The sequence below is a fragment of the Grampus griseus genome (genome assembly GCF_964374135.1).
Source record: "Grampus griseus genome assembly, chromosome: 1".
Taxonomy (NCBI): domain Eukaryota; kingdom Metazoa; phylum Chordata; class Mammalia; order Artiodactyla; family Delphinidae; genus Grampus; species Grampus griseus.
This window is the reverse complement of record NC_139017.1, coordinates 137769452-137777771: the sequence shown is the minus strand read 5'-3', so window position 1 is coordinate 137777771 and position 8320 is coordinate 137769452. Positions and strand designations below refer to the sequence as shown.

Genomic DNA, 8320 nt, shown 5'->3' with positions numbered 1-8320 from the left:
AGGGGGGAAAAAAGAGAGGGAGAAAAAGGACTTCTTTGGTGGTCCAGTGGTTGACTCCGTGCATCCACTGCAGGGGGCACAGGTTCGATCCCTGGTCGGGGAAATAAGGTCCCGCGTGCCTTGCGGTGTGGCCAAAAAAAGAAAAAAAAAAATAGAATGGGGTGAAGGGGCAGGGCCTCTAGTGGAGAACTTCTCCTGACCTCATGGCCTGTATTCTCCCTGCCTACATAGGGTGACATCAGTGGGAATTGGAGACCCTCTGAACAAACTCATTCATTTGGTCCACGGTGAGCCAGGCTCCGTGCTGGGCCCGGTGGACACCAGGTGTAGAGAGAGAGGGCTCCTACCTGGTGGATCTTCTCATCGATGTCCACCAAATACTCCCACAATTAAATGAATGTTGTCACAATGGAGAGCATTTAGACCAGAGGTTCATGGGGCCAGGAGCATGAGGATGGCAGGAGAGAGAATGGAGCTGAGGGATGAGAAGGCCTTACGGAGGTGGAGAGGAGAGGGAAGACTGCTCCAGGCAGAGGGGATGCCGTGAGAAGAGTCCAGAAGTAGGCAGTGGCCTGATGGGTATGAGGAACTGAGAGACGGCCAGTGTGGCTGGCGGTACGGGTGTGATCAAGACTGGAGGCGTGGCCGGCGATCTGCCGGGGGGCCTCGTGGGTCTTGTCAAGAAAGTCCTCCCATAAGCCAAACACTTTCATGGTTGAAAAGAGTCTTGGAGACTCTCTAGTTAAATGCTCCATTTGACAGATGAGGAAACTGAGGCACAGAAAGGTAAAATAACTCATCCAACGTCTCCTGGGAGTGATGAGCTGATACAAATTCCACTTATATTCAGTTTTATAGGAAGGCACTGAACTGGAAATGCCTCATGAAGCTCTACCTCCAAAGGAGGCAGGCTTAGCTCAGAATTTCAATTATGCCCCCAACCCCACTTCCCTTCTTTAACAGATTTAGGGTCAGGGGCAAGATGAGAAGGTTGGAGACCCTCCCATCCCCCTCTGTCCACACTGGGAGAGCACAAGAGTTGGCTGTCAGAAGGGGAGTGCCCACCGCCTGAGCAGCCTACCCCAGGCTGTGGGCTCTGGGTGGGGACTCAGGGCACTGGCCTCTGTTCTCTCCAACGTCACTGACCGGCTGTATGACGTGGGGAAGTTTACGTCCCCTCTCTGAGTTTCGGATGGAAGAATTTCTTCCATCTTCTCCATCTCTGAGGCCTATGGAAGTGCTATAGAGATATAAATGTGGGCTTTGGCTGGTAGGTCTGGGATTGTTTGTGGGTTTTTTTGGGTCGTGCTGCGTGGCTTGCAGAATCTCAGTTCTCTGACCAGGGATTGAACCCGGGTGACGGCAGTGAAAGCCCAGAATCCTAACCACGAGGCCACCAGGGAACTGCCCTGGGATTGTCTTAGACTCTGTCACTTCTCAGGTGTTTAGAAGCAATGTACTGGCTCTCAGCCTTGGTTTCCTCATCAGTAAAATGGGTAGAATAACAGTGCGTTGTAGGATAGATATGAGAGTTACTGAAATAATACATATGGAAGCTTCTAGCATAGAACTTGGTACATAGTAGGTTTCAATAAGTGCTAACCAAATGAATGGCATAGAGGAGGTGCTTAGTAAAAAATAATGGTTTAATTCTCTACCTTCCTCACCCCCAAATCTTGAAAAATGTCAAGTGCCAACACACCCTGTAGCTAGAAGTAGAATGAGGATGTGTGCCTAGGGTGCTGGAGACCATTATTTATCTTCTAGAATGAAGGTATGATCTGATATGTATGACTATCAAAAGCCCATGGAACAGGCCACCGACGTCCTCCCAGTCCTCTAGCTGGTGTCACGGCCGAGTGCATCCACTACTGTCCTTTACAGCCTTGTCTACTGGGAATCTCAAGGCCAAATGCAGTTCTCTATGGCAGCATCTTTGTGCACCTGGATTCCTAACATAATTGCTCCTCCCTTATTTTGTTCCTTAGCTCTGTTTGCATCATGGAGCCCTGTGTGTGTGCAGTCTGTGTGCATGCGCAGGCTACCTCAGAGCCTTTTCTGGGAAGAAGACGGAATAGACTTGAAGGGGTGTTTAGGAGGTTGACAGATGCTCCTGCCTTGCTGGTGAGAAAACCACTGGGAAGCGACTGGTCGCTCTGAGATCCTGGAGCCACCTTTGTGGGGACAGGGCACCAGCTGAGGCAGCTCCCTCACGCTGCAGGAGTGCCTGGTTTTCATGAGGCCTGGCTGGCGGTGGGCCAAGGCACTTCTCCCTGCTGCCTGCCTGCCTTCCAGTCCCCCCCCCCCCCCGCCCCGGGGAGAGGCCAGGCGGGACAGTGGGGCGGGGCAGGGCCGTGCGGGGTCTTGCACCCTGCACTTGAATCCCTGCTCCACTATTGCTGGCTTTCTGAGGTCTCACAGAACCTCTCAAACCGGCTACCGGTCTTGCCTCCTCATGGGGTTGCCGTGAGCCTCTGGTGAACTCATACATGAGAAAGTACTATGTAGACAGTCTGGTTTGAGCTCTCTTTAGGTGTCTCCCAGCTATATTTCTGTAGGAAGCCCAAACTCAGTTTATAATGCTAACCTAAGTGCTCAATAAACGTTAGCCACGTGGCAGGCGTGTGCTAGGAGCTTTGAACACTTGATCTTGTTTAACTTCATCCCCATGATGACCCTGGATGTAGGTATTATAATCCCATTTTTACAGTTGAGGGAACTGTAGGTAGTCCACAGAGGTAGGCTGAGCAGCCTGCCTGAAGTCACACAAGTTAGTTGTGGAACCGGTCTTGGGTCCAGGCCAGGCTGATGCCCAAGAGCAGCCCCGTGTCATGGTGGGTGAGCTGAGCGGTCACCCAGGCCAGCTTCTCCCCTCCAGGGTAGGTGGGCCTCCTCTGCTCTAGGCCTGCTCTTTGAGATGATTCTTTTTTTTTTTTGGTTGCTTTGGATCTTTGTCTCTGTGTGTGGACCTTCTCTAGTTGTAGTGAGCAGGGCCTACTCTTTGTTGTGGTGCGTTGGCTTCTCATTGCGGTGGCTTCTCTTGTTGTGGAGCACAGGCTCTAGGTGTGCGGGCTTCTGTAGTTGCAGCACGCGGGCTCAGTAGTTGTGGCACGCAGGCTTTAGAGTGTGCGGGCTTCAGTAGTTGCAGTGTGTGGGCTCAATAGTTGTGGCTCACGGGCTCTAGAGCGCAGGCTCGGTACTTGTGACGCACGGGCTTAGTTGCTCCGCGGCATGTGGGATCTTCCCGGACCAGGGCTCGAACCCGTGTCCCCTGCACTGGCAGGCGGATTCTTAACCACTGCGCCACCAGGGAAGTCCTTCAAGATGGTTCTTGAAGGCACTAAGATGTCTCTGCTGGCTGGTCTCTACGTTTTCCCACTAATCATTGTAGGCCGTGCCCTTCTCCAGGGGTCTTCCGTGGTTTCTGGGGACTCCTTGGCCCCTCCCTCTGTCTGCACCCAAACAGGTACCTAGTACTTTCCCCACCTGCTTCCCTTTGCCCCGGCCACTCCCGTCACTGGAGTCCCTGCTGTTCCTGCGTCTCCTTTCTGCTGTTCTGCAGTCCTCCGTGTACCTCAGATGGTCCTCGTCATCAAGTCTCAGCTCCTAGGCCGCCCTTGTCATCACCCTTTTCCTCTCCCATAGGTGTTTATTCGGCACCTGCTCTGTGCCAGGCCTGACTCCATCCCTGTCCTGTGGGAATGCCTGTCTGCTGGGGCAGGCGGCTCTGAATCAATGACTGCACAGCTCGGTCAGTGCCGTGTGGAGATAGTAAGGCTGTGGGGGCCAGGGAGGCCCTAGCTCTCCCTGGGGAAAAGGCAGGGGGAGGTGCTGAAGAGGGAGGAGGAGGAAGCAGTCACTCGGCAGGTAGCGCAGGTGAAGGGATCCTAGGCAGAGGCAGTGCCCATGTGGCAGAGGAACGGAGGTGGGGTGAGAGCGTGCTCTGGGGAACCGAGCGTGGTCTGGAGCTGGGAGAGCAGCTGCAGGGACAGTGGCAGCAGCTACAGAGTAGGGCCTCGATCCTGAGAGCGGCAGGAAGCCATCGAGGAGTCTTGAGCAGGGGAGATGCCTGCTCAGGCTTGCTCTTCAGAAAAGTCTGTGTGGTCCTAAGGCACAGAACGAAGTCCCAGTTGCAAGGACTGGGCCCAGCCTCCCTGCAAGGCAGGACGCTGTAGGTTGTGGTTGTCTAGTTGGTGGCTTTGGGTTTTGGAAAGATCCTTCCGGTGTTGCATAGAGGCCTGGAAGGAGGTGGAGAGCTACTGGAGGCCTGTGGACTGGCTGTGGAAATAACCCAGTGAGGGAGCAGTGCGGGGGCCTGAACACATCAGGGCAGGGGGGCTAGACTGAGAGTTTAAGGAGGTTGGGTCACTGAGACTTGGCTACTTGGGGGAGGGAGGAAATCCAGATTAAGTCTGTAGTGTGGCCTGTTGTTAAATTGCCCAGAAGGAGCCCTGGCCTAGGGGGCTTTACCAGGACCAGCCTTTCCCTCTGTGTGCCTCAGTTTCCCCAGGTGTGAAGGGATTGAGCAAAGTGGCCTTTCTTGCTCTGACCCAGCAGTTCTGTCCCATGCCTCTGGCTGAGGAGCAGGGACACAGAGACCACAGTGTAGCCGGCTGGGGCCTAGTCTGGGATTATCAAATCTGGTCGGGTCTGTTGCAGCTGGAAGCCAGCCCCCGGCATGGCTGCCGTCTGAGAGCGCACGTCCCTGGCCCTTAGATGCCCTCTCCACCTTCGTGCAGGCTCTGTCCCCCCTGTCAGCTGTCTTGGCGCAGCCTGGCCGCCCCAGGCCCTAACTCTGACCAGGGCTTCTGCTCTCCCCGTGACTGGCCCTGAGAGGAATGGCTCGGCTCTGGGGCCTTATTGGCAAAACCCTGCCTGGGCCACACACGCCCCTGCCTCCCGGGCTGGATGCCTGCCCACCATGGGATTAGAAGGAGGCCTGGCCTTGCCTGCCCTGACGTGGCAGACTGCCTTGGAGCCCAAGGAAGGAGTTGGAGTCTGAGAGGCTGTGCTTTGCCTCCCTGCGCGTGCTCCAGCCCGGGGGCTCTGCACTCCTCTCTTTGAGGGAAGTGGGAGCACAGCACAGTGGGGCTTGTTCCTTAGCTTGCCGGGGGGAGTGGGGTGGGAGCTCAGCCCTGCTCAGAGTACAGTATTTCCTGCCTGACAGGTAACCGGGCTCCTTAGCTTCCTCATTGGAAAGCTCAGCTGGCCATGCCAGAGCCCTGCAGGATTAGATCCCAGAATCCTGGCATCGAGGGTGGGATATCTTGAGGACTGGCAGTCTCCCCCTGCCCCTGCCTGGTGAGTGACAGATGAGGTTCAGGAGGGAGGGGCTTGCTCAGGATCACACAGCACATGAGGGGCAGGGCTAGGATTTGAACTCAAGTCTGCCTCTAGACATTCCTTTACAAACCTTTGATGAGGTCCTACTGTGTGCCAGGTACTTCTTTTTTAAAAAATTTAATTAATTAATTAATTTATTTATTTTCTTCTTCTTCTTTTTTTTTTTTTTTGTGGTACGTGGGCCTCTCACTGACGTGACCTCTCCCGTTGCGGAGCACAGGCTCCGGACGCGCAGGCCTAGCGGCCATGGCTCACGGGCCTAGCCGCTCCGCGGCATGTGGGATCTTCCCGGACCGGGGCACGAACCCGCGTCCCCTGCATCGGCAGGCGGACTCTCAACCATTGCGCCACCGGGGAAGCCCTAAAAATTTAATTTATTGATTGATTCATTTTTGGCTGCGTTGTGTCTTCGCTGCTGCGCACGGGCTTTCTCTAGTTGCGGCGAGCGGGGGCTACACTTTGTTGCGGTGCGTGGGTTCTTACTGCTGTGGCTTCTCTTGTTGCAGAGCACAGGCTCTAGGCACGCGGGCTTCAGTAGTTGCAGCACGTGAGCTCAGTAGTTGTGGCTCACGGGCTCTAGAGCGCGGTCTCAGTATTTGTGGCGCATGGGCTTAGTTGCTCTGTGGCATGTGGGATCTTCCCAGACCAGGGATCGAACCCGTGTCCCCTGCATTGGCAGGCGGATTCTTAACCACTGCACCACCAGGGAAGTCCCTGTGCCAGGTACTTCTAAGCATAAGCACTAGAGTAGGAACTTCGCAAAGGATTGGCCCAATTTCTCTTATATGTTCAGTGTTTGGGGGACAGTCCAATACAGAGGAGGTGCTCGGTGAATGAATGAGTGAATGAATGAATGAACAAATGGGTAAGGCAAAGATCCTGCCTCCAGGCATGTAGACTCCAATGGATGGGACTTTGGCTTTGCACAACAGGAAATAGGAGGCTGGTAGGAGTGGGTATGGGCTAGGTGGGAAGCAGAGAGGATTGGAATTCAGATGTCCTGACTGCTGGTCTAGGGCTTTTTCCAGCCTCACTTTCCTCATCTGTAAAATGGGGTAAACGGTTTTCACCCTCTGCCTGCCTCGTGAGGATCCAGTGAGGCAGTAGATGAGAATAGGCTGATGAAGCAGGGACATTGTGCTGGGGGGGCTTCCCTGTGTGCACATACAGAACCGCCCAGAAACTCCACATGCTCTGCTTTTCTTCTGCCCCCTTACCCTCTGCATTTTGCCTCCCCCATTGCCCTAGCTTTCTCCAGGGCTTCTTTTTGGAATGTTCTGCCCAGAACCTCTAGCCATGGGAGGGGTTGGGAAGAGTGTGGGTGAACGGAGTCTGCCTGCCTCCTTCCTCTACCGTCTCCCACACCCAGAAAGCCAGCCACCCGCATCCACATCCAAGCAGGCCCCCAATGCACACCCGGCCGGAAATGCCTTGGCAGTGGTTACCATGGTGACGGGTCCTGATGCTTGGACTGCAGAGGCCTGGGAGCTGCCTGCAACAGCCTGGCAGCCTGGCACCCGCAGGCCCCCACCCAGGCTGCGAGCTCCTGGCGCAGCTGCCCTCCTCTCTCTCCTTTTGGTGCCTAGCACTGAGCCTGGTACCCAGGGACTCTTGGGAATGAGCTGCCTGTCTGGGAACCCACAAGCTGTTCTGGGTCAGACTGGCTTGGTTCAAATCCCAGTTCTGCCTCTTAGGGGGTCAGTGACCTAAACAAGTTAACTCGGTGTGTTTTGAATGACTGAATTAGCTACAGGATCCTTGTGAAGGGAGTTATCCAAAGGGTATAGACTCCCAGAATGAGACCCATCCTTGCCCCGAGCCGTCACTGCCCCCATCCTGCGGCAGTGGCAGGGTCAACATCGGGTCACAGCACTCTTTGCTGCTGAATCCGCATCCAGGGCCCTAGATTCCTCATCTCGGACCCCAGGAGGTCCTGCAGGCAGTGTAGTGTGATGGGCAGGACCTCAGACTCTGTGGGTCACAGCTGGGCTTGGCACTTACTTGGGCTTCAGTTTCCTCATCTATTTTTTTTTTTTAATCGAATTTGTTACAATATTGCTTCTGTTTTCTGTTTTGGTTTTTTGGCCGCGAGCCCCGCCCCCCCCCCCCCCCCCCCCCCGACCAGGGATTGAACCCACACCCCCTGCATTGGAAGGTGAAGTCTTAACCACTGGACCGCCAGGGAAGTCCCAGTTTCCTCATCTTTGAAATGAAGATAATAATGTACCTCTTTCAGAGGTGTGTTGTATGGATAACATTTGACTTAGTACTTGTAAAGTGCTTAGACGAGTATCTGATACTTAATAAGCACTTTATAAACGTTAGCGGTGACTTATCGTCACCACAGTTGGCATTGGCCATGAAAATCGGAACCCCTGTGCCCGTCCCTCCTGTCATTTTTCTCATGCAGGCAGCCGTCCCCACCTCTGTTCACAGTGTCATGAGAGAGATAGGATGGCAGTTTGGCTGCCCTTCCTCATCCCGCCCCATCTAGGGGACTGCTAGGCACTCCCCACCTCTGCCGCCTGGCGAGTGAGACAAGCTGGGCCCTGGGCAGAAACTCCTCCTCTAACTCATGCGTTTGAGGACTTTCTCTGCTGGTTCTCCAGCTGGCGGCTGTTCCAGCCCTGGTCGGGATTAGCCAGCTGGTCAGTGACCGCCCAGAGCCCTCCCAGTCAGTAGAGCTGATGACGGATGAGCACCCAGCAGAGATGCTGCTACTAATGTCATCTGAAGAATGAGGGGCCCGAGGAAGGGGCTCTTATAGGATGAACTAGGAGCAAATCCCCAGGCTTGACTGCTGCAGGGCTCACTGGGCCTCCCTGAAGAGTGAGGGGGAATCTTTCCAGAATGAAGGAGAATCTGAGGCAGAACTTGAATAAGCTGGCCCACCAGCTGAATGAGTTTTCTGCTGCATCCCTCTCTCCCAGCCCCCTCCTTCGGGTCCAAGGTTATGTTAACACAGAATTGTTGGCCA

At 54.7% G+C, this 8320-nt stretch overlaps 1 protein-coding gene across 3 annotated transcripts in view; it reads left to right on the top strand.

The window, feature by feature from the left end:
- ACOT11 (acyl-CoA thioesterase 11) overlaps positions 1 to 8320 on the top strand; it is a 45825-nt gene that overhangs the window by 16222 nt on the left and 21283 nt on the right. Inside the window, exon 1 of one of the 3 annotated variants that reach the window (XM_082671429.1) lies at positions 5561 to 7581. The exons of the other annotated variants lie outside the window; for them this stretch is intronic. The gene's annotated coding sequence lies outside the window, so the exon portion shown is untranslated. Of the gene's footprint in view, positions 1 to 5560; positions 7582 to 8320 lie in introns of those variants that run through there. 3 annotated transcript variants of the gene reach the window in all.